At 35.4% G+C, this 18,555-nt stretch overlaps 60 non-coding genes across 60 annotated transcripts; all 60 read left to right on the top strand.

Moving 5' to 3' along the window:
- Positions 1-154: 154 nt before the first annotated feature.
- LOC145896665 (U5 spliceosomal RNA) lies at positions 155-268 on the top strand. The gene has a single exon (XR_014402101.1). It is a non-coding gene; the product is annotated as a U5 spliceosomal RNA (small nuclear RNA).
- A 193-nt stretch (positions 269-461) lies between these two features.
- Positions 462-575, top strand: LOC145896664 (U5 spliceosomal RNA). Its single transcript, XR_014402100.1, has one exon. It is a non-coding gene; the product is annotated as a U5 spliceosomal RNA (small nuclear RNA).
- Positions 576-767: 192 nt separating this feature from the next.
- Positions 768-883, top strand: LOC145896264 (U5 spliceosomal RNA). The gene has a single exon (XR_014401725.1). It is a non-coding gene; the product is annotated as a U5 spliceosomal RNA (small nuclear RNA).
- Positions 884-1,076: 193 nt separating this feature from the next.
- Positions 1,077-1,190, top strand: LOC145896663 (U5 spliceosomal RNA). Its single transcript, XR_014402099.1, has one exon. It is a non-coding gene; the product is annotated as a U5 spliceosomal RNA (small nuclear RNA).
- A 193-nt stretch (positions 1,191-1,383) lies between these two features.
- LOC145896254 (U5 spliceosomal RNA) lies at positions 1,384-1,497 on the top strand. The gene has a single exon (XR_014401716.1). It is a non-coding gene; the product is annotated as a U5 spliceosomal RNA (small nuclear RNA).
- Positions 1,498-1,689: 192 nt separating this feature from the next.
- On the top strand, positions 1,690-1,805 carry LOC145896326 (U5 spliceosomal RNA). The gene has a single exon (XR_014401783.1). It is a non-coding gene; the product is annotated as a U5 spliceosomal RNA (small nuclear RNA).
- A 193-nt stretch (positions 1,806-1,998) lies between these two features.
- Positions 1,999-2,112, top strand: LOC145896375 (U5 spliceosomal RNA). Its single transcript, XR_014401830.1, has one exon. It is a non-coding gene; the product is annotated as a U5 spliceosomal RNA (small nuclear RNA).
- A 193-nt stretch (positions 2,113-2,305) lies between these two features.
- Positions 2,306-2,419, top strand: LOC145896209 (U5 spliceosomal RNA). The gene has a single exon (XR_014401677.1). It is a non-coding gene; the product is annotated as a U5 spliceosomal RNA (small nuclear RNA).
- A 193-nt stretch (positions 2,420-2,612) lies between these two features.
- Positions 2,613-2,726, top strand: LOC145896204 (U5 spliceosomal RNA). Its single transcript, XR_014401674.1, has one exon. It is a non-coding gene; the product is annotated as a U5 spliceosomal RNA (small nuclear RNA).
- Positions 2,727-2,919: 193 nt separating this feature from the next.
- On the top strand, positions 2,920-3,033 carry LOC145896363 (U5 spliceosomal RNA). The gene has a single exon (XR_014401819.1). It is a non-coding gene; the product is annotated as a U5 spliceosomal RNA (small nuclear RNA).
- Positions 3,034-3,226: 193 nt separating this feature from the next.
- LOC145896662 (U5 spliceosomal RNA) lies at positions 3,227-3,340 on the top strand. Its single transcript, XR_014402098.1, has one exon. It is a non-coding gene; the product is annotated as a U5 spliceosomal RNA (small nuclear RNA).
- Positions 3,341-3,533: 193 nt separating this feature from the next.
- LOC145896660 (U5 spliceosomal RNA) lies at positions 3,534-3,647 on the top strand. Its single transcript, XR_014402096.1, has one exon. It is a non-coding gene; the product is annotated as a U5 spliceosomal RNA (small nuclear RNA).
- A 193-nt stretch (positions 3,648-3,840) lies between these two features.
- On the top strand, positions 3,841-3,954 carry LOC145896274 (U5 spliceosomal RNA). Its single transcript, XR_014401733.1, has one exon. It is a non-coding gene; the product is annotated as a U5 spliceosomal RNA (small nuclear RNA).
- Positions 3,955-4,147: 193 nt separating this feature from the next.
- On the top strand, positions 4,148-4,261 carry LOC145896946 (U5 spliceosomal RNA). Its single transcript, XR_014402362.1, has one exon. It is a non-coding gene; the product is annotated as a U5 spliceosomal RNA (small nuclear RNA).
- Positions 4,262-4,454: 193 nt separating this feature from the next.
- On the top strand, positions 4,455-4,568 carry LOC145896434 (U5 spliceosomal RNA). Its single transcript, XR_014401885.1, has one exon. It is a non-coding gene; the product is annotated as a U5 spliceosomal RNA (small nuclear RNA).
- Positions 4,569-4,761: 193 nt separating this feature from the next.
- LOC145896409 (U5 spliceosomal RNA) lies at positions 4,762-4,875 on the top strand. Its single transcript, XR_014401862.1, has one exon. It is a non-coding gene; the product is annotated as a U5 spliceosomal RNA (small nuclear RNA).
- Positions 4,876-5,068: 193 nt separating this feature from the next.
- LOC145896659 (U5 spliceosomal RNA) lies at positions 5,069-5,182 on the top strand. The gene has a single exon (XR_014402095.1). It is a non-coding gene; the product is annotated as a U5 spliceosomal RNA (small nuclear RNA).
- Positions 5,183-5,375: 193 nt separating this feature from the next.
- On the top strand, positions 5,376-5,489 carry LOC145896367 (U5 spliceosomal RNA). Its single transcript, XR_014401822.1, has one exon. It is a non-coding gene; the product is annotated as a U5 spliceosomal RNA (small nuclear RNA).
- A 193-nt stretch (positions 5,490-5,682) lies between these two features.
- Positions 5,683-5,796, top strand: LOC145896337 (U5 spliceosomal RNA). The gene has a single exon (XR_014401794.1). It is a non-coding gene; the product is annotated as a U5 spliceosomal RNA (small nuclear RNA).
- Positions 5,797-5,989: 193 nt separating this feature from the next.
- Positions 5,990-6,103, top strand: LOC145896657 (U5 spliceosomal RNA). Its single transcript, XR_014402094.1, has one exon. It is a non-coding gene; the product is annotated as a U5 spliceosomal RNA (small nuclear RNA).
- Positions 6,104-6,296: 193 nt separating this feature from the next.
- LOC145896329 (U5 spliceosomal RNA) lies at positions 6,297-6,410 on the top strand. The gene has a single exon (XR_014401786.1). It is a non-coding gene; the product is annotated as a U5 spliceosomal RNA (small nuclear RNA).
- Positions 6,411-6,602: 192 nt separating this feature from the next.
- Positions 6,603-6,718, top strand: LOC145896263 (U5 spliceosomal RNA). The gene has a single exon (XR_014401724.1). It is a non-coding gene; the product is annotated as a U5 spliceosomal RNA (small nuclear RNA).
- A 193-nt stretch (positions 6,719-6,911) lies between these two features.
- LOC145896656 (U5 spliceosomal RNA) lies at positions 6,912-7,025 on the top strand. The gene has a single exon (XR_014402093.1). It is a non-coding gene; the product is annotated as a U5 spliceosomal RNA (small nuclear RNA).
- A 193-nt stretch (positions 7,026-7,218) lies between these two features.
- Positions 7,219-7,332, top strand: LOC145896655 (U5 spliceosomal RNA). Its single transcript, XR_014402092.1, has one exon. It is a non-coding gene; the product is annotated as a U5 spliceosomal RNA (small nuclear RNA).
- A 193-nt stretch (positions 7,333-7,525) lies between these two features.
- Positions 7,526-7,639, top strand: LOC145896653 (U5 spliceosomal RNA). Its single transcript, XR_014402090.1, has one exon. It is a non-coding gene; the product is annotated as a U5 spliceosomal RNA (small nuclear RNA).
- A 192-nt stretch (positions 7,640-7,831) lies between these two features.
- On the top strand, positions 7,832-7,947 carry LOC145896325 (U5 spliceosomal RNA). The gene has a single exon (XR_014401782.1). It is a non-coding gene; the product is annotated as a U5 spliceosomal RNA (small nuclear RNA).
- A 193-nt stretch (positions 7,948-8,140) lies between these two features.
- On the top strand, positions 8,141-8,254 carry LOC145896652 (U5 spliceosomal RNA). The gene has a single exon (XR_014402089.1). It is a non-coding gene; the product is annotated as a U5 spliceosomal RNA (small nuclear RNA).
- Positions 8,255-8,447: 193 nt separating this feature from the next.
- On the top strand, positions 8,448-8,561 carry LOC145896373 (U5 spliceosomal RNA). The gene has a single exon (XR_014401828.1). It is a non-coding gene; the product is annotated as a U5 spliceosomal RNA (small nuclear RNA).
- A 193-nt stretch (positions 8,562-8,754) lies between these two features.
- On the top strand, positions 8,755-8,868 carry LOC145896203 (U5 spliceosomal RNA). Its single transcript, XR_014401673.1, has one exon. It is a non-coding gene; the product is annotated as a U5 spliceosomal RNA (small nuclear RNA).
- A 193-nt stretch (positions 8,869-9,061) lies between these two features.
- LOC145896362 (U5 spliceosomal RNA) lies at positions 9,062-9,175 on the top strand. Its single transcript, XR_014401818.1, has one exon. It is a non-coding gene; the product is annotated as a U5 spliceosomal RNA (small nuclear RNA).
- Positions 9,176-9,368: 193 nt separating this feature from the next.
- LOC145896651 (U5 spliceosomal RNA) lies at positions 9,369-9,482 on the top strand. The gene has a single exon (XR_014402088.1). It is a non-coding gene; the product is annotated as a U5 spliceosomal RNA (small nuclear RNA).
- Positions 9,483-9,675: 193 nt separating this feature from the next.
- Positions 9,676-9,789, top strand: LOC145896650 (U5 spliceosomal RNA). The gene has a single exon (XR_014402087.1). It is a non-coding gene; the product is annotated as a U5 spliceosomal RNA (small nuclear RNA).
- Positions 9,790-9,982: 193 nt separating this feature from the next.
- On the top strand, positions 9,983-10,096 carry LOC145896649 (U5 spliceosomal RNA). Its single transcript, XR_014402086.1, has one exon. It is a non-coding gene; the product is annotated as a U5 spliceosomal RNA (small nuclear RNA).
- Positions 10,097-10,289: 193 nt separating this feature from the next.
- LOC145896273 (U5 spliceosomal RNA) lies at positions 10,290-10,403 on the top strand. The gene has a single exon (XR_014401732.1). It is a non-coding gene; the product is annotated as a U5 spliceosomal RNA (small nuclear RNA).
- A 193-nt stretch (positions 10,404-10,596) lies between these two features.
- On the top strand, positions 10,597-10,710 carry LOC145896945 (U5 spliceosomal RNA). The gene has a single exon (XR_014402361.1). It is a non-coding gene; the product is annotated as a U5 spliceosomal RNA (small nuclear RNA).
- Positions 10,711-10,903: 193 nt separating this feature from the next.
- Positions 10,904-11,017, top strand: LOC145896433 (U5 spliceosomal RNA). The gene has a single exon (XR_014401884.1). It is a non-coding gene; the product is annotated as a U5 spliceosomal RNA (small nuclear RNA).
- A 193-nt stretch (positions 11,018-11,210) lies between these two features.
- On the top strand, positions 11,211-11,324 carry LOC145896407 (U5 spliceosomal RNA). The gene has a single exon (XR_014401861.1). It is a non-coding gene; the product is annotated as a U5 spliceosomal RNA (small nuclear RNA).
- A 193-nt stretch (positions 11,325-11,517) lies between these two features.
- Positions 11,518-11,631, top strand: LOC145896647 (U5 spliceosomal RNA). The gene has a single exon (XR_014402084.1). It is a non-coding gene; the product is annotated as a U5 spliceosomal RNA (small nuclear RNA).
- Positions 11,632-11,824: 193 nt separating this feature from the next.
- LOC145896365 (U5 spliceosomal RNA) lies at positions 11,825-11,938 on the top strand. Its single transcript, XR_014401821.1, has one exon. It is a non-coding gene; the product is annotated as a U5 spliceosomal RNA (small nuclear RNA).
- A 193-nt stretch (positions 11,939-12,131) lies between these two features.
- Positions 12,132-12,245, top strand: LOC145896646 (U5 spliceosomal RNA). The gene has a single exon (XR_014402083.1). It is a non-coding gene; the product is annotated as a U5 spliceosomal RNA (small nuclear RNA).
- A 193-nt stretch (positions 12,246-12,438) lies between these two features.
- LOC145896645 (U5 spliceosomal RNA) lies at positions 12,439-12,552 on the top strand. The gene has a single exon (XR_014402082.1). It is a non-coding gene; the product is annotated as a U5 spliceosomal RNA (small nuclear RNA).
- Positions 12,553-12,745: 193 nt separating this feature from the next.
- Positions 12,746-12,859, top strand: LOC145896644 (U5 spliceosomal RNA). Its single transcript, XR_014402081.1, has one exon. It is a non-coding gene; the product is annotated as a U5 spliceosomal RNA (small nuclear RNA).
- A 193-nt stretch (positions 12,860-13,052) lies between these two features.
- LOC145896643 (U5 spliceosomal RNA) lies at positions 13,053-13,166 on the top strand. The gene has a single exon (XR_014402080.1). It is a non-coding gene; the product is annotated as a U5 spliceosomal RNA (small nuclear RNA).
- Positions 13,167-13,359: 193 nt separating this feature from the next.
- Positions 13,360-13,473, top strand: LOC145896361 (U5 spliceosomal RNA). Its single transcript, XR_014401817.1, has one exon. It is a non-coding gene; the product is annotated as a U5 spliceosomal RNA (small nuclear RNA).
- A 193-nt stretch (positions 13,474-13,666) lies between these two features.
- LOC145896406 (U5 spliceosomal RNA) lies at positions 13,667-13,780 on the top strand. The gene has a single exon (XR_014401860.1). It is a non-coding gene; the product is annotated as a U5 spliceosomal RNA (small nuclear RNA).
- Positions 13,781-13,973: 193 nt separating this feature from the next.
- Positions 13,974-14,087, top strand: LOC145896642 (U5 spliceosomal RNA). The gene has a single exon (XR_014402079.1). It is a non-coding gene; the product is annotated as a U5 spliceosomal RNA (small nuclear RNA).
- A 193-nt stretch (positions 14,088-14,280) lies between these two features.
- On the top strand, positions 14,281-14,394 carry LOC145896641 (U5 spliceosomal RNA). Its single transcript, XR_014402078.1, has one exon. It is a non-coding gene; the product is annotated as a U5 spliceosomal RNA (small nuclear RNA).
- Positions 14,395-14,587: 193 nt separating this feature from the next.
- On the top strand, positions 14,588-14,701 carry LOC145896379 (U5 spliceosomal RNA). The gene has a single exon (XR_014401834.1). It is a non-coding gene; the product is annotated as a U5 spliceosomal RNA (small nuclear RNA).
- A 193-nt stretch (positions 14,702-14,894) lies between these two features.
- On the top strand, positions 14,895-15,008 carry LOC145896640 (U5 spliceosomal RNA). Its single transcript, XR_014402077.1, has one exon. It is a non-coding gene; the product is annotated as a U5 spliceosomal RNA (small nuclear RNA).
- Positions 15,009-15,201: 193 nt separating this feature from the next.
- LOC145896639 (U5 spliceosomal RNA) lies at positions 15,202-15,315 on the top strand. Its single transcript, XR_014402076.1, has one exon. It is a non-coding gene; the product is annotated as a U5 spliceosomal RNA (small nuclear RNA).
- Positions 15,316-15,508: 193 nt separating this feature from the next.
- Positions 15,509-15,622, top strand: LOC145896387 (U5 spliceosomal RNA). The gene has a single exon (XR_014401841.1). It is a non-coding gene; the product is annotated as a U5 spliceosomal RNA (small nuclear RNA).
- A 193-nt stretch (positions 15,623-15,815) lies between these two features.
- LOC145896638 (U5 spliceosomal RNA) lies at positions 15,816-15,929 on the top strand. Its single transcript, XR_014402075.1, has one exon. It is a non-coding gene; the product is annotated as a U5 spliceosomal RNA (small nuclear RNA).
- A 193-nt stretch (positions 15,930-16,122) lies between these two features.
- LOC145896636 (U5 spliceosomal RNA) lies at positions 16,123-16,236 on the top strand. Its single transcript, XR_014402073.1, has one exon. It is a non-coding gene; the product is annotated as a U5 spliceosomal RNA (small nuclear RNA).
- A 193-nt stretch (positions 16,237-16,429) lies between these two features.
- Positions 16,430-16,543, top strand: LOC145896635 (U5 spliceosomal RNA). Its single transcript, XR_014402072.1, has one exon. It is a non-coding gene; the product is annotated as a U5 spliceosomal RNA (small nuclear RNA).
- Positions 16,544-16,736: 193 nt separating this feature from the next.
- Positions 16,737-16,850, top strand: LOC145896634 (U5 spliceosomal RNA). Its single transcript, XR_014402071.1, has one exon. It is a non-coding gene; the product is annotated as a U5 spliceosomal RNA (small nuclear RNA).
- A 193-nt stretch (positions 16,851-17,043) lies between these two features.
- Positions 17,044-17,157, top strand: LOC145896633 (U5 spliceosomal RNA). The gene has a single exon (XR_014402070.1). It is a non-coding gene; the product is annotated as a U5 spliceosomal RNA (small nuclear RNA).
- Positions 17,158-17,350: 193 nt separating this feature from the next.
- On the top strand, positions 17,351-17,464 carry LOC145896632 (U5 spliceosomal RNA). Its single transcript, XR_014402069.1, has one exon. It is a non-coding gene; the product is annotated as a U5 spliceosomal RNA (small nuclear RNA).
- Positions 17,465-17,656: 192 nt separating this feature from the next.
- Positions 17,657-17,772, top strand: LOC145896935 (U5 spliceosomal RNA). The gene has a single exon (XR_014402353.1). It is a non-coding gene; the product is annotated as a U5 spliceosomal RNA (small nuclear RNA).
- Positions 17,773-17,965: 193 nt separating this feature from the next.
- On the top strand, positions 17,966-18,079 carry LOC145896631 (U5 spliceosomal RNA). The gene has a single exon (XR_014402068.1). It is a non-coding gene; the product is annotated as a U5 spliceosomal RNA (small nuclear RNA).
- Positions 18,080-18,272: 193 nt separating this feature from the next.
- Positions 18,273-18,384, top strand: LOC145896431 (U5 spliceosomal RNA). Its single transcript, XR_014401882.1, has one exon. It is a non-coding gene; the product is annotated as a U5 spliceosomal RNA (small nuclear RNA).
- Positions 18,385-18,555: the final 171 nt, after the last annotated feature.

Here is an 18,555-nt window from a genome sequence, read left to right as displayed (position 1 = left end):
TTGGAAATAATCAATATAATTTTACTGGGCATTCGTCGTTCAACGATATGTTATCGGTCTTCAATGCACTGAAGAAATATTCGGAGAAATGCATCCTGCAAATTGGAAAAGTTTCCAACATTTGTTTGGCATTAACTGTATGTTCCGGAATTACAGCTCTGGTCTAATTTCATATCGAGCAAATCTTTCGCCTTTTACTAAAGATTTCCGTGAAGTTGGACATACCAAGAGTCTAAACGATTTGTTGAAACCACAACACAGTTGTGGTGTGATTTTATATTGTTTCTAAAAATTTACGTCAATGATGTTGGAAATCATTAATATAGTTTTGATGGGCATTCGTCGTTCAACGATATGTTATCGGTCTTCAATGCACTGAAGAAATATTCGGAGAAATGCATCCTGCAAATTGGAAAACTTTCCAACATTTGTTTGGCATTAACTGTATGTTCCGGAATTACAGCTCTGGTCTAATTTCATATCGAGCAAATCTTTCGCCTTTTACTAAAGATTTCCGTGAAGTTGGACATACCAAGAGTCTAAACGATTTGTTGAAACCACAACACAGTTGTGGTGTGATTTTATATTGTTTCTAAAAATTTGCGTCAATGATGTTGGAAATCATTAATATAGCTTTGATGGGCATTCGTCGTTCAACGATATGTTATCGGTCTTCAATGCACTGAAGAAATATTCGGAGAAATGCATCCGGCAAATTGGAAAACTTTCCAACATTTCTTTGGCATTAACTGTATGTTCCGGAATTACAGCTCTGGTCTAATTTCATATCGTGCAAATCTTTCGCCTTTTACTAAAGATTTCCGTGAAGTTGGACATACCAAGAGTCTTAAACGATTTGTTGAAACCACAACACAGTTGTGGTGTGATTTTATATTGTTTCTAAAAATTTGCGTCAATGATGTTGGAAATCATTAATATAGCTTTGATGGGCATTCGTCGTTCAACGATATGTTATCGGTCTTCAATGCACTGAAGAAATATTCGGAGAAATGCATCCGGCAAATTGGAAAACTTTCCAACATTTGTTTGGCATTAACTGTATGTTCCGGAATTACAGCTCTGGTCTAATTTCATATCGAGCAAATCTTTCGCCTTTTACTAAAGATTTCCGTGAAGTTGGACATACCAAGAGTCTAAACGATTTGTTGAAACCACAACACAGTTGTGGTGTGATTATATATTGTTTCTAAAAATTTACGTCAATGATGTTGGAAATAATCAATATAATTTTACTGGGCATTCGTCGTTCAACGATATGTTATCGGTCTTCAATGCACTGAAGAAATATTCGGAGAAATGCATCCTGCAAATTGGAAAACTTTCCAACATTTGTTTGGCATTAACTGTATGTTCCGGAATTACAGCTCTGGTCTAATTTCATGTCGAGCAAATCTTTCGCCTTTTACTAAAGATTTCCGTGAAGTTGGACATACCAAGAGTCTAAACGATTTGTTGAAACCACAACACAGTTGTGGTGTGCTTATATATTGTTTCTAAAAATTTACGTCAATGATGTTGGAAATCATTAATATAGTTTTGATGGGCATTCGTCGTTCAACGATATGTTATCGGTCTTCAATGCACTGAAGAAATATTCGGAGAAATGCATCCGGCAAATTGGAAAACTTTCCAACATTTCTTTGGCATTAACTGTATGTTCCGGAATTACAGCTCTGGTCTAATTTCATATCGTGCAAATCTTTCGCCTTTTACTAAAGATTTCCGTGAAGTTGGACGTACCAAGAGTCTTAAACGATTTGTTGAAACCACAACACAGTTGTGGTGTGATTTTATATTGTTTCTAAAAATTTGCGTCAATGATGTTGGAAATCATTAATATAGCTTTGATGGGCATTCGTCGTTCAACGATATGTTATCGGTCTTCAATGCACTGAAGAAATATTCGGAGAAATGCATCCGGCAAATTGGAAAACTTTCCAACATTTGTTTGGCATTAACTGTATGTTCCAGAATTACAGCTCTGGTCTAATTTCATATCGAGCAAATCTTTCGCGTTTTACTAAAGATTTCCGTGAAGTTGGACATACCAAGAGTCTAAACGATTTGTTGAAACCACAACACAGTTGTGGTGTGATTATATATTGTTTCTAAAAATTTACGTCAATGATGTTGGAAATAATCAATATAATTTTACTGGGCATTCGTCGTTCAACGATATGTTATCGGTCTTCAATGCACTGAAGAAATATTCGGAGAAATGCATCCTGCAAATTGGAAAACTTTCCAACATTTGTTTGGCATTAACTGTATGTTCCGGAATTACAGCTCTGGTCTAATTTTATATCGAGCAAATCTTTCGCCTTTTACTAAAGATTTCCGTGAAGTTGGACATACCAAGAGTCTAAACGATTTGTTGAAACCACAACACAGTTGTGGTGTGATTTTATATTGTTTCTAAAAATTTACGTCAATGATGTTGGAAATCATTAATATAGTGTTGATGGGCATTCGTCGTTCAACGATATGTTATCGGTCTTCAATGCACTGAAGAAATATTCGGAGAAATGCATCCTGCAAATTGGAAAACTTTCCAACATTTGTTTGGCATTAACTGTATGTTCCGGAATTACAACTCTGGTCTAATTTCACATCGAGCAAATCTTTCGCCTTTTACTAAAGATTTCCGTGAAGTTGGACATACCAAGAGTCTAAACGATTTGTTGAAACCACAACACAGTTGTGGTGTGATTTTATATTGTTTCTAAAGATTTGCGTCAATGATGTTGGAAATCATTAATATAGCTTTGATGGGCATTCGTCGTTCAACGATATGTTATCGGTCTTCAATGCACTGAAGAAATATTCGGAGAAATGCATCCTGCAAATTGGAAAACTTTCCAACATTTGTTTGGCATTAACTGTATGTTCCGGAATTACAGCTCTTGTCTAATTTCATATCGAGCAAATCTTTCGCCTTTTACTAAAGATTTCCGTGAAGTTGGGCATACCAAGAGTCTAAACGATTTGTTGAAACCACAACACAGTTGTGGTGTGATTTTATATTGTTTCTAAAAATTTACGTCAATGATGTTGGAAATCATTAATATAGTTTTGATGGACATTCGTCGTTCAACGATATGTTATCGGTCTTCAATGCACTGAAGAAATATTCGGAGAAATGCATCCTGCAAATTGGAAAACTTTCCAACATTTGTTTGGCATTAACTGTATGTTCCGGAATTACAGCTCTGGTCTAATTTCATATCGAGCAAATCTTTCGCCTTTTACTAAAGATTTCCGTGAAGTTGGACATACCAAGAGTCTAAACGATTTGTTGAAACCACAACACAGTTGTGGTGTGATTATATATTGTTTCTAAAAATTTACGTCAATGATGATGGAAATCATTAATATAGTTTTGATGGGCATTCGTCGTTCAACGATATGTTATCGGTCTTCAATGCACTGAAGAAATATTCGGAGAAATGCATCCTGCAAATTGGAAAACTTCCCAACATTTGTTTGGCATTAACTGTATGTTCCGGAATTACAGCTCTGGTCTAATTTCATATCGAGCAAATCTTTCGCCTTTTACTAAAGATTTCCGTGAAGTTGGACATACCAAGAGTCTAAACGATTTGTTGAAACCACAACACAGTTGTGGTGTGATTTTATATTGTGTCTAAAGATTTGCGTCAATGATGTTGGAAATCATTAATATAGCTTTGATGGGCATTCGTCGTTCAACGATATGTTATCGGTCTTCAATGCACTGAAGAAATATTCGGAGAAATGCATCCTGCAAATTGGAAAACTTTCCAACATTTGTTTGGCATTAACTGTATGTTCCGGAATTACAGCTCTGGTCTAATTTCATATCGAGCAAATCTTTCGCCTTTTACTAAAGATTTCCGTGAAGTTGGACATACCAAGAGTCTAAACGATTTGTTGAAACCACAACACAGTTGTAGTGTGATTATATATTGTTTCTAAAAATTTACATCAATGTTGTTGGAAATCATTAATATAGTTTTGATGGGCATTCGTCGTTCAACGATATGTTATCGGTCTTCAATGCACTGAAGAAATATTCGGAGAAATGCATCCTGCAAATTGGAAAACTTCCCAACATTTGTTTGGCATTAACTGTATGTTCCTGAATTACAGCTCTGGTCTAATTTCATATCGAGCAAATCTTTCGCCTTTTACTAAAGATTTCCGTGAAGTTGGACATACCAAGAGTCTAAACGATTTGTTGAAACCACATCACAGTTGTGGTGTGATTTTATATGGTTTCTAAAAATTTACGTCAATGATGTTGGAAATCATTAATATAGTGTTGATGGGCATTCGTCGTTCAACGATATGTTATCGGTCTTCAATGCACTGAATAAATATTCGGAGAAATGCATCCTGCAAATTGGAAAAGTTTCCAACATTTGTTTGGCATTAACTGTATGTTCCGGAATTACAGCTCTTGTCTAATTTCATATCGAGCAAATCTTTCGCCTTTTCCTTAAGATTTCCGTGAAGTTGGGCATACCAAGAGTCTAAACGATTTGTTGAAACCACAACACAGTTGTGGTGTGATTTTATATTGTTTCTAAAAATTTACGTCAATGATGTTGGAAATCATTAATATAGTTTTGATGGGCATTCGTCGTTCAACGATATGTTATCGGTCTTCAATGCACTGAAGAAATATTCGGAGAAATGCATCCTGCAAATTGGAAAACTTTCCAACATTTGTTTGGCATTAACTGTATGTTCCGGAATTACAGCTGTGGTCTAATTTCATATCGAGCAAATCTTTCGCCTTTTACTAAAGATTTCCGTGAAGTTGGACATACCAAGATTCTAAACGATTTGTTGAAACCACAACACAGTTGTGGTGTGATTATATATTGTTTCTAAAAATTTACGTCAATGATGTTGGAAATCATTAATATAGTTTTGATGGGCATTCGTCGTTCAACGATATGTTATCGGTCTTCAATGCACTGAAGAAATATTCGGAGAAATGCATCCTGCAAATTGGAAAACTTCCCAACATTTGTTTGGCATTAACTGTATGTTCCGGAATTACAGCTCTGGTCTAATTTCATATCGAGCAAATCTTTCGCCTTTTACTAAAGATTTCCGTGAAGTTGGACATACCAAGAGTCTAAACGATTTGTTGAAACCACAACACAGTTGTGGTGTGATTTTATATTGTTTCTAAAAATTTACGTCAATGATGTTGGAAATAATCAATATAATTTTACTGGGCATTCGTCGTTCAACGATATGTTATCGGTCTTCAATGCACTGAAGAAATATTCGGAGAAATGCATCCTGCAAATTGGAAAACTTTCCAACATTTGTTTGGCATTAACTGTATGTTCCGGAATTACAGCTCTGCTCTAATTTCATATTGAGCAAATCTTTCGCCTTTTACTAAAGATTTCCGTGAAGTTGGACATACCAAGAGTCTAAACGATTTGTTGAAACCACAACACAGTTGTGGTGTGATTTTATATTGTTTCTAAAAATTTACGTCAATGATGTTGGAAATCATTAATATAGTTTTGATGGGAATTCGTCGTTCAACGATATGTTATCGGTCCTCAATGCACTGAAGAAATATTCGGAGAAATGCATCCTGCAAATTGGAAAACTTTCCAACATTTGTTTGGCATTAACTGTATGTTCCGGAATTACAGCTCTGGTCTAATTTCATATCGAGCAAATCTTTCGCCTTTTACTAAAGATTTCCGTGAAGTTGGACATACCAAGAATCTAAACGATTTGTTGAAACCACAACACAGTTGTGGTGTGATTTTAGATTGTTTCTAAAAATTTACATCAATGATTTTGGAAATAATCAATATAATTTTACTGGGCATTCGTCGTTCAACGATATGTTATCGGTCTTCAATGCACTGAAGAAATATTCGGAGAAATGCATCCTGCAAATTGGAAAAGTTTCCAACATTTGTTTGGCATTAACTGTATGTTCCGGAATTACAGCTCTGGTCTAATTTCATATCGAGCAAATCTTTCGCCTTTTACTAAAGATTTCCGTGAAGTTGGACATACCAAGAGTCTAAACGATTTGTTGAAACCACAACACAGTTGTGGTGTGATTTTATATTGTTTCTAAAAATTTACGTCAATGATGTTGGAAATCATTAATATAGTTTTGATGGGCATTCGTCGTTCAACGATATGTTATCGGTCTTCAATGCACTGAAGAAATATTCGGAGAAATGCATCCTGCAAATTGGAAAACTTTCCAACATTTGTTTGGCATTAACTGTATGTTCCGGAATTACAGCTCTGGTCTAATTTCATATCGAGCAAATCTTTCGCCTTTTACTAAAGATTTCCGTGAAGTTGGCCATACCAAGAGTCTAAACGATTTGTTGAAACCACAACACAGTTGTGGTGTGATTTTATATTGTTTCTAAAAATTTGCGTCAATGATGTTGGAAATCATTAATATAGCTTTGATGGGCATTCGTCGTTCAACGATATGTTATCGGTCTTCAATGCACTGAAGAAATATTCGGAGAAATGCATCCGGCAAATTGGAAAACTTTCCAACATTTCTTTGGCATTAACTGTATGTTCCGGAATTACAGCTCTGGTCTAATTTCATATCGTGCAAATCTTTCGCCTTTTACTAAAGATTTCCGTGAAGTTGGACATACCAAGAGTCTTAAACGATTTGTTGAAACCACAACACAGTTGTGGTGTGATTTTATATTGTTTCTAAAAATTTGCGTCAATGATGTTGGAAATCATTAATATAGCTTTGATGGGCATTCGTCGTTCAACGATATGTTATCGGTCTTCAATGCACTGAAGAAATATTCGGAGAAATGCATCCGGCAAATTGGAAAACTTTCCAACATTTGTTTGGCATTAACTGTATGTTCCGGAATTACAGCTCTGGTCTAATTTCATATCGAGCAAATCTTTCGCCTTTTACTAAAGATTTCCGTGAAGTTGGACATACCAAGAGTCTAAACGATTTGTTGAAACCACAACACAGTTGTGGTGTGATTATATATTGTTTCTAAAAATTTACGTCAATGATGTTGGAAATAATCAATATAATTTTACTGGGCATTCGTCGTTCAACGATATGTTATCGGTCTTCAATGCACTGAAGAAATATTCGGAGAAATGCATCCTGCAAATTGGAAAACTTTCCAACATTTGTTTGGCATTAACTGTATGTTCCGGAATTACAGCTCTGGTCTAATTTCATATCGAGCAAATCTTTCGCCTTTTACTAAAGATTTCCGTGAAGTTGGACATACCAAGAGTCTAAACGATTTGTTGAAACCACAACACAGTTGTGGTGTGATTTTATATTGTTTCTAAAAATTTACGTCAATGATGTTGGAAATCATTAATATAGTGTTGATGGGCATTCGTCGTTCAACGATATGTTATCGGTCTTCAATGCACTGAAGAAATATTCGGAGAAATGCATCCTGCAAATTGGAAAACTTTCCAACATTTGTTTGGCATTAACTGTATGTTCCGGAATTACAGCTCTGGTCTAATTTCATATCGAGCAAATCTTTCGCCTTTTACTAAAGATTTCCGTGAAGTTGGACATACCAAGAGTCTAAACGATTTGTTGAAACCACAACACAGTTGTGGTGTGCTTATATATTGTTTCTAAAAATTTACGTCAATGATGTTGGAAATCATTAATATAGTTTTGATGGGCATTCGTCGTTCAACGATATGTTATCGGTCTTCAATGCACTGAAGAAATATTCGGAGAAATGCATCCGGCAAATTGGAAAACTTTCCAACATTTCTTTGGCATTAACTGTATGTTCCGGAATTACAGCTCTGGTCTAATTTCATATCGTGCAAATCTTTCGCCTTTTACTAAAGATTTCCGTGAAGTTGGACGTACCAAGAGTCTTAAACGATTTGTTGAAACCACAACACAGTTGTGGTGTGATTTTATATTGTTTCTAAAAATTTGCGTCAATGATGTTGGAAATCATTAATATAGCTTTGATGGGCATTCGTCGTTCAACGATATGTTATCGGTCTTCAATGCACTGAAGAAATATTCGGAGAAATGCATCCGGCAAATTGGAAAACTTTCCAACATTTGTTTGGCATTAACTGTATGTTCCAGAATTACAGCTCTGGTCTAATTTCATATCGAGCAAATCTTTCGCCTTTTACTAAAGATTTCCGTGAAGTTGGACATACCAAGAGTCTAAACGATTTGTTGAAACCACAACACAGTTGTGGTGTGATTATATATTGTTTCTAAAAATTTACGTCAATGATGTTGGAAATAATCAATATAATTTTACTGGGCATTCGTCGTTCAACGATATGTTATCGGTCTTCAATGCACTGAAGAAATATTCGGAGAAATGCATCCTGCAAATTGGAAAACTTTCCAACATTTGTTTGGCATTAACTGTATGTTCCGGAATTACAGCTCTGGTCTAATTTTATATCGAGCAAATCTTTCGCCTTTTACTAAAGATTTCCGTGAAGTTGGACATACCAAGAATCTAAACGATTTGTTGAAACCACAACACAGTTGTGGTGTGATTTTATATTGTTTCTAAAAATTTACGTCAATGATGTTGGAAATCATTAATATAGTGTTGATGGGCATTCGTCGTTCAACGATATGTTATCGGTCTTCAATGCACTGAAGAAATATTCGGAGAAATGCATCCTGCAAATTGGAAAACTTTCCAACATTTGTTTGGCATTAACTGTATGTTCCGGAATTACAACTCTGGTCTAATTTCACATCGAGCAAATCTTTCGCCTTTTACTAAAGATTTCCGTGAAGTTGGACATACCAAGAGTCTAAACGATTTGTTGAAACCACAACACAGTTGTGGTGTGATTTTATATTGTTTCTAAAGATTTGCGTCAATGATGTTGGAAATCATTAATATAGCTTTGATGGGCATTCGTCGTTCAACGATATGTTATCGGTCTTCAATGCACTGAAGAAATATTCGGAGAAATGCATCCTGCAAATTGGAAAACTTTCCAACATTTGTTTGGCATTAACTGTATGTTCCGGAATTACAGCTCTTGTCTAATTTCATATCGAGCAAATCTTTCGCCTTTTACTAAAGATTTCCGTGAAGTTGGGCATACCAAGAGTCTAAACGATTTGTTGAAACCACAACACAGTTGTGGTGTGATTTTATATTGTTTCTAAAAATTTACGTCAATGATGTTGGAAATCATTAATATAGTTTTGATGGACATTCGTCGTTCAACGATATGTTATCGGTCTTCAATGCACTGAAGAAATATTCGGAGAAATGCATCCTGCAAATTGGAAAACTTTCCAACATTTGTTTGGCATTAACTGTATGTTCCGGAATTACAGCTCTGGTCTAATTTCATATCGAGCAAATCTTTCGCCTTTTACTAAAGATTTCCGTGAAGTTGGACATACCAAGAGTCTAAACGATTTGTTGAAACCACAACACAGTTGTGGTGTGATTATATATTGTTTCTAAAAATTTACGTCAATGATGATGGAAATCATTAATATAGTTTTGATGGGCATTCGTCGTTCAACGATATGTTATCGGTCTTCAATGCACTGAAGAAATATTAGGAGAAATGCATCCTGCAAATTGGAAAACTTCCCAACATTTGTTTGGCATTAACTGTATGTTCCGGAATTACAGCTCTGGTCTAATTTCATATCGAGCAAATCTTTCGCCTTTTACTAAAGATTTCCGTGAAGTTGGACATACCAAGAGTCTAAACGATTTGTTGAAACCACAACACAGTTGTGGTGTGATTTTATATTGTTTCTAAAAATTTACGTCAATGATGTTGGAAACCATTAATATAGTGTTGATGGGCATTCGTCGTTCAACGATATGTTATCGGTCTTCAATGCACTGAAGAAATATTCGGAGAAATGCATCCTGCAAATTGGAAAACTTTCCAACATTTGTTTGGCATTAACTGTATGTTCCGGAATTACAGCTCTGGTCTAATTTCATATCGAGCAAATCTTTCGCCTTTTACTAAAGATTTCCGTGAAGTTGGACATACCAAGAGTCTAAACGATTTGTTGAAACCACAACACAGTTGTGGTGTGATTTTATATTGTGTCTAAAGATTTGCGTCAATGATGTTGGAAATCATTAATATAGTTTTGATGGGCATTCGTCGTTCAACGATATGTTATCGGTCTTCAATGCACTGAAGAAATATTCGGAGAAATGCATCCTGCAAATTGGAAAACTTTCCAACATTTGTTTGGCATTAACTGTATGTTCCGGAATTACAGCTCTGGTCTAATTTCATATCGAGCAAATCTTTCGCCTTTTACTAAAGATTTCCGTGAAGTTGGACATACCAAGAGTCTAAACGATTTGTTGAAACCACAACACAGTTGTAGTGTGATTATATATTGTTTCTAAAAATTTACATCAATGTTGTTGGAAATCATTAATATAGTTTTGATGGGCATTCGTCGTTCAACGATATGTTATCGGTCTTCAATGCACTGAAGAAATATTCGGAGAAATGCATCCTGCAAATTGGAAAACTTCCCAACATTTGTTTGGCATTAACTGTATGTTCCTGAATTACAGCTCTGGTCTAATTTCATATCGAGCAAATCTTTCGCCTTTTACTAAAGATTTCCGTGAAGTTGGACATACCAAGAGTCTAAACGATTTGTTGAAACCACATCACAGTTGTGGTGTGATTTTATATGGTTTCTAAAAATTTACGTCAATGATGTTGGAAATCATTAATATAGTGTTGATGGGCATTCGTCGTTCAACGATATGTTATCGGTCTTCAATGCACTGAATAAATATTCGGAGAAATGCATCCTGCAAATTGGAAAAGTTTCCAACATTTGTTTGGCATTAACTGTATGTTCCGGAATTACAGCTCTTGTCTAATTTCATATCGAGCAAATCTTTCGCCTTTTCCTTAAGATTTCCGTGAAGTTGGGCATACCAAGAGTCTAAACGATTTGTTGAAACCACAACACAGTTGTGGTGTGATTTTATATTGTTTCTAAAAATTTACGTCAATGATGTTGGAAATCATTAATATAGTTTTGATGGGCATTCGTCGTTCAACGATATGTTATCGGTCTTCAATGCACTGAAGAAATATTCGGAGAAATGCATCCTGCAAATTGGAAAACTTTCCAACATTTGTTTGGCATTAACTGTATGTTCCGGAATTACAGCTGTGGTCTAATTTCATATCGAGCAAATCTTTCGCCTTTTACTAAAGATTTCCGTGAAGTTGGACATACCAAGATTCTAAACGATTTGTTGAAACCACAACACAGTTGTGGTGTGATTATATATTGTTTCTAAAAATTTACGTCAATGATGTTGGAAATCATTAATATAGTTTTGATGGGCATTCGTCGTTCAACGATATGTTATCGGTCTTCAATGCACTGAAGAAATATTCGGAGAAATGCATCCTGCAAATTGGAAAACTTCCCAACATTTGTTTGGCATTAACTGTATGTTCCGGAATTACAGCTCTGGTCTAATTTCATATCGAGCAAATCTTTCGCCTTTTACTAAAGATTTCCGTGAAGTTGGACATACCAAGAGTCTAAACGATTTGTTGAAACCACAACACAGTTGTGGTGTGATTTTATATTGTTTCTAAAAATTTACGTCAATGATGTTGGAAATAATCAATATAATTTTACTGGGCATTCGTCGTTCAACGATATGTTATCGGTCTTCAATGCACTGAAGAAATATTCGGAGAAATGCATCCTGCAAATTGGAAAACTTTCCAACATTTGTTTGGCATTAACTGTATGTTCCGGAATTACAGCTCTGCTCTAATTTCATATTGAGCAAATCTTTCGCCTTTTACTAAAGATTTCCGTGAAGTTGGACATACCAAGAGTCTAAACGATTTGTTGAAACCACAACACAGTTGTGGTGTGATTATATATTGTTTCTAAAAATTTACGTCAATGATGATGGAAATCATTAATATAGTTTTGATGGACATTCGTCGTTCAACGATATGTTATCGGTCTTCAATGCACTGAAGAAATATTCGGAGAAATGCATCCTGCAAATTGGAAAACTTCCCAACATTTGTTTGGCATTAACTGTATGTTCCGGAATTACAGCTCTGGTCTAATTTCATATCGAGCAAATCTTTCGCCTTTTACTAAAGATTTCCGTGAAGTTGGACATACCAAGAGTCTAAACGATTTGTTGAAACCACAACACAGTTGTGGTGTGATTTTATATTGTTTCTAAAAATTTACGTCAATGATGTTGGAAATCATTAATATAGTGTTGATGGGCATTCGTCGTTCAACGATATGTTATCGGTCTTCAATGCACTGAAGAAATATTCGGAGAAATGCATCCTGCAAATTGGAAAACTTTCCAACATTTGTTTGGCATTAACTGTATGTTCCGGAATTACAGCTCTGGTCTAATTTCATATCGAGCAAATCTTTCGCCTTTTACTAAAGATTTCCGTGAAGTTGGACATACCAAGAGTCTAAACGATTTGTTGAAACCACAACACAGTTGTGGTGTGATTTTATATTGTGTCTAAAGATTTGCGTCAATGATGTTGGAAATCATTAATATAGCTTTGATGGGCATTCGTCGTTCAACGATATGTTATCGGTCTTCAATGCACTGAAGAAATATTCGGAGAAATGCATCCTGCAAATTGGAAAACTTTCCAACATTTGTTTGGCATTAACTGTATGTTCCGGAATTACAGCTCTGGTCTAATTTCATATCGAGCAAATCTTTCGCCTTTTACTAAAGATTTCCGTGAAGTTGGACATACCAAGAGTCTAAACGATTTGTTGAAACCACAACACAGTTGTGGTGTGATTATATATTGTTTCTAAAAATTTACGTCAATGATGTTGGAAATCATTAATATAGTTTTGATGGGCATTCGTCGTTCAACGATATGTTATCGGTCTTCAATGCACTGAAGAAATATTCGGAGAAATGCATCCTGCAAATTGGAAAACTTCCCAACATTTGTTTGGCATTAACTGTATGTTCCTGAATTACAGCTCTGGTCTAATTTCATATCGAGCAAATCTTTCGCCTTTTACTAAAGATTTCCGTGAAGTTGGACATACCAAGAGTCTAAACGATTTGTTGAAACCACAACACAGTTGTGGTGTGATTTTATATGGTTTCTAAAAATTTACGTCAATGATGTTGGAAATCATTAATATAGTGTTGATGGGCATTCGTCGTTCAACGATATGTTATCGGTCTTCAATGCACTGAAGAAATATTCGGAGAAATGCATCCTGCAAATTGGAAAAGTTTCCAACATTTGTTTGGCATTAACTGTATGTTCCGGAATTACAGCTCTTGTCTAATTTCATATCGAGCAAATCTTTCGCCTTTTACTAAAGATTTCCGTGAAGTTGGGCATACCAAGAGTCTAAACGATTTGTTGAAACCACAACACAGTTGTGGTGTGATTTTATATTGTTTCTAAAAATTTACGTCAATGGTGTTGGAAATCATTAATATAGTTTTGATGGGCATTCGTCGTTCAACGATATGTTATCGGTCTTCAATGCACTGAAGAAATATTCGGAGAAATGCATCCTGCAAATTGGAAAACTTTCCAACATTTGTTTGGCATTAACTGTATGTTCCGGAATTACAGCTGTGGTCTAATTTCATATCGAGCAAATCTTTCGCCTTTTACTAAAGATTTCCGTGAAGTTGGACATACCAAGATTCTAAACGATTTGTTGAAACCACAACACAGTTGTGGTGTGATTATATATTGTTTCTAAAAATTTACGTCAATGATGTTGGAAATCATTAATATAGTTTTGATGGGCATTCGTCGTTCAACGATATGTTATCGGTCTTCAATGCACTGAAGAAATATTCGGAGAAATGCATCCTGCAAATTGGAAAACTTCCCAACATTTGTTTGGCATTAACTGTATGTTCCGGAATTACAGCTCTGGTCTAATTTCATATCGAGCAAATCTTTCGCCTTTTACTAAAGATTTCCGTGAAGTTGGACATACCAAGAGTCTAAACGATTTGTTGAAACCACAACACAGTTGTGGTGTGATTTTATATTGTTTCTAAAAATTTACGTCAATGATGTTGGAAATCATTAATATAGTTTTGATGGGCATTCGTCGTTCAACGATATGTTATCGGTCTTCAATGCACTGAAGAAATATTCGGAGAAATGCATCCTGCAAATTGGAAAACTTTCCAACATTTGTTTCGCATTAACTGTATGTTCCGGAATTACAGCTCTGGTCTAATTTCATATCGAGCAAATCTTTCGCCTTTTACTAAAGATTTCCGTGAAGTTGGACATACCAAGAGTCTAAACGATTTGTTGAAACCACAACACAGTTGTGGTGTGATTTTATATTGTTTCTAAAAATTTACGTCAATGATGTTGGAAATCATTAATATAGTTTTGATGGGCATTCGTCGTTCAACGATATGTTATCGGTCCTCAATGCACTGAAGAAATATTCGGAGAAATGCATCCTGCAAATTGGAAAACTTTCCAACATTTGTTTGGCATTAACTGTATGTTCCGGAATTACCGCTCTGGTCTAATTTCATATCGAGCAAATCTTTCGCCATTTACTAAAGATTTCCGTGAAGTTGGACATACCAAGAGTCTAAACGATTTGTTGAAACCACAACACAGTTGTGGTGTGATTTTATATTGTTTCTAAAAATTTACGTCAATGATGTTGGAAATAATCAATATAATTTTACTGGGCATTCGTCGTTCAACGATATGTTATCGGTCTTCAATGCACTGAAGAAATAATCGGAGAAATGCATCCTGCAAATTGGAAAACTTTCCAAAGTTTGTTTGGCATTAACTGTATGTTCCGGAATTACAGCTCTGGTCTAATTTCATATCGAGCAAATCTTTCGCCTTTTACTAAAGATTTCCGTGAAGTTGGACATACCAAGAGTCTAAACGATTTGTTGAAACCACAACACAGTTGTGGTGTGATTTTATATTGTTTCTAAAAATTTACGTCAATGATGTTGGAAATCATTAATATAGTTTTGATGGGCATTCGTCGTTCAACGATATGTTATCGGTCTTCAATGCACTGAAGAAATATTCGGAGAAATGCATCCTGCAAATTGGAAAACTTTCCAACATTTGTTTGGCATTAACTGTATGTTCCGGAATTACAGCTCTGGTCTAATTTCATATCGAGCAAATCTTTCGCCTTTTACTAAAGATTTCCGTGAAGTTGGACATACCAAGAGTCTAAACGATTTGTTGAAACCACAACACAGTTGTGGTGTGATTTTATATTGTTTCTAAAAATTTACGTCAATGATGCTGGAAATTATTAATATAGTTTTGATGGGCATTCGTCGTTCAACGATATGTTATCGGTCTTCAATGCACTGAAGAAATATTCGGAGAAATGCATCCTGCAAATTGGAAAACTTTCCAACATTTGTTTGGCATTAACTGTATGTTCCGGAATTACAGCTCTGGTCTAATTTCATATTGAGCAAATCTTTCGCTTTTTACTAAAGATTTCCGTGAAGTTGGACATACCAAGAGTCTAAACGATTTGTTGAAACCACAACACAGTTGTGGTGTGATTTTATATTGTTTCTAAAAATTTACGTCAATGATGTTGGAAATCATTAATATAGTTTTGATGGGCATTCGTCGTTCAACGATATGTTATCGGTCTTCAATGCACTGAAGAAATATTCGGAGAAATGCATCCTGCAAATTGGAAAACTTTCCAACATTTGTTTGGCATTAACTGTATGTTCCGGAATTACAGCTCTGGTCTAATTTCATATCGAGCAAATCTTTCGCCTTTTACTAAAGATTTCCGTGAAGTTGGACATACCAAGAGTCTAAACGATTTGTTGAAACCACAACACAGTTGTGGTGTGATTTTATATTGTTTCTAAAAATTTAAGTCAATGATGTTGGAAATAATCAATATAATTTTACTGGACATTCGTCGTTCAACGATATGTTATCGGTCTTCAATGCACTGAAGAAATATTCGGAGAAATGCATCCTGCAAATTGGAAAACTTTCCAACATTTGTTTGGCATTAACTGTATGTTCCGGAATTACAGCTCTGGTCTAATTTCATATCGAGCAAATCTTTCGCCTTTTACTAAAGATTTCCGTGAAGTTGGACATACCAAGAGTCTAAACGATTTGTTGAAACCACAACACAGTTGTGGTGTGATTATATATTGTTTCTAAAAATTTACGTCAATGATGTTGGAAATCATCAATATAGTTTTGATGGGCATTCGTCGTTCAACGATATGTTATCGGTCTTCAATGCACTGAAGAAATATTCGGAGAAATGCATCCTGCAAATTGGAAAACTTTCCAACATTTGTTTGGCATTAACTGTATGTTCCGGAATTACAGCTCTGGTCTAATTTCATATCGAGCAAATCTTTCGCCTTTTACTAAAGATTTCCGTGAAGTTGGACATACCAAGAGTCTAAACGATTTGTTGAAACCACAACACAGTTGTGGTGTGATTATACCTTGTTTCTAAAAATTTACGTCAATGATGTTGGAAATCATTAATATAGTTTTGATGGGCATTCGTCGTTCAACGATATGTTATCGGTCTTCAATGCACTGAAGAAATATTCGGAGAAATGCATCCTGCAAATTGGAAAACTTTCCAACATTTGTTTGGCATTAACTGTATGTTCCGGAATTACAGCTCTGGTCTAATTTCATATCGAGCAAATCTTTCGCCTTTTACTAAAGATTTCCGTGAAGTTGGACATACCAAGAGTCTAAACGATTTGTTGAAACCACAACACAGTTGTGGTGTGATTTTATATTGTTTCTAAAAATTTACGTCAATGATGTTGGAAATCATTAATATAGTTTTGATGGGCATTCGTCGTTCAACGATATGTTATCGGTCTTCAATGCACTGAAGAAATATTCGGAGAAATGCATCCTGCAAATTGGAAAACTTTCCAACATTTGTTTGGCATTAACTGTATGTTCCGGAATTACAGCTCTGGTCTAATTTCATATCGAGCAAATCTTTCGCCTTTTACTAAAGATTTCCGTGAAGTTGGACATACCAAGAGTCTAAACGATTTGTTGAAACCACAACACAGTTGTGGTGTGATTTTATATTGTTTCTAAAAATTTACGTCAATGATGCTGGAAATCATTAATATAGTTTTGATGGGCATTCGTCGTTCAACGATATGTTATCGGTCTTCAATGCACTGAAGAAATATTCGGAGAAATGCATCCTGCAAATTGGAAAACTTTCCAACATTTGTTTGGCATTAACTGTATGTTCCGGAATTACAGCTCTGGTCTAATTTCATATCGAGCAAATCTTTCGCCTTTTACTAAAGATTTCCGTGAAGTTGGACATACCAAGAGTCTAAACGATTTGTTGAAACCACAACACAGTTGTGGTGTGATTATATATTGTTTCTAAAAATTTACGTCAATGATGTTGGAAATCATTAATATAGTTTTGATGGGCATTCGTCGTTCAACGATATGTTATCGGTCTTCAATGCACTGAAGAAATATTCGGAGAAATGCATCCGGCAAATTGGAAAACTTTCCAACATTTCTTTGGCATTAACTGTATGTTCCGGAATTACAGCTCTGGTCTAATTTCATATCGAGCAAATCTTTCGCCTTTTACTAAAGATTTCCGTGAAGTTGGACATACCAAGAGTCTTAAACGATTTGTTGAAACCACAACACAGTTGTGGTGTGATTTTATATTGTTTCTAAAAATTTGCGTCAATGATGTTGGAAATCATTAATATAGCTTTGATGGGCATTCGTCGTTCAACGATATGTTATCGGTCTTCAATGCACTGAAGAAATATTCGGAGAAATGCATCCTGCAAATTGGAAAACTTTCCAACATTTGTTTGGCATTAACTGTATGTTCCGGAATTACAGCTCTGGTCTAATTTCATATCGAGCAAATCTTTCGCCTTTTACTAAAGATTTCCGTGAAGTTGGACATACCAAGAGTCTAAACGATTTGTTGAAACCACAACACAGTTGTGGTGTGATTATATATTGTTTCTAAAAATTTACGTCAATGATGTTGGAAATAATCAATATAATTTTACTGGGCCTTCGTCGTTCAACGATATGTTATCGGTCTTCAATGCACTGAAGAAATATTCGGAGAAATGCATCCTGCAAATTGGAAAACTTTCCAACATTTGTTTGGCATTAACTGTATGTTCCGGAATTACAGCTCTGGTCTAATTTCATATCGAGCAATTCTTTCGCCTTTTACTAAAGATTTCCGTGAAGTTGGACATACCAAGAGTCTAAACGATTTGAACCACAACACAGTTGTGGTGTGATTTTATATTGTTTCTAAAAATTTACGTCAATGATGTTGGAAATCATTAATATAGTGTTGATGGGCATTCGTCGTTCAACGATATGTTATCGGTCTTCAATGCACTGAAGAAATATTCGGAGAAATGCATCCTGCAAATTGGAAAACTTTCCAACATTTGTTTGGCATTA

Source organism: Ascidia mentula, chromosome 3 (genome assembly GCF_947561715.1).
Source record: "Ascidia mentula chromosome 3, kaAscMent1.1, whole genome shotgun sequence".
NCBI classification, from domain to species: Eukaryota; Metazoa; Chordata; class Ascidiacea; order Phlebobranchia; family Ascidiidae; genus Ascidia; species Ascidia mentula.
The sequence above is the reverse complement of the archived record's forward strand: the minus strand, read 5'-3'. Positions and strand labels throughout refer to the sequence as shown.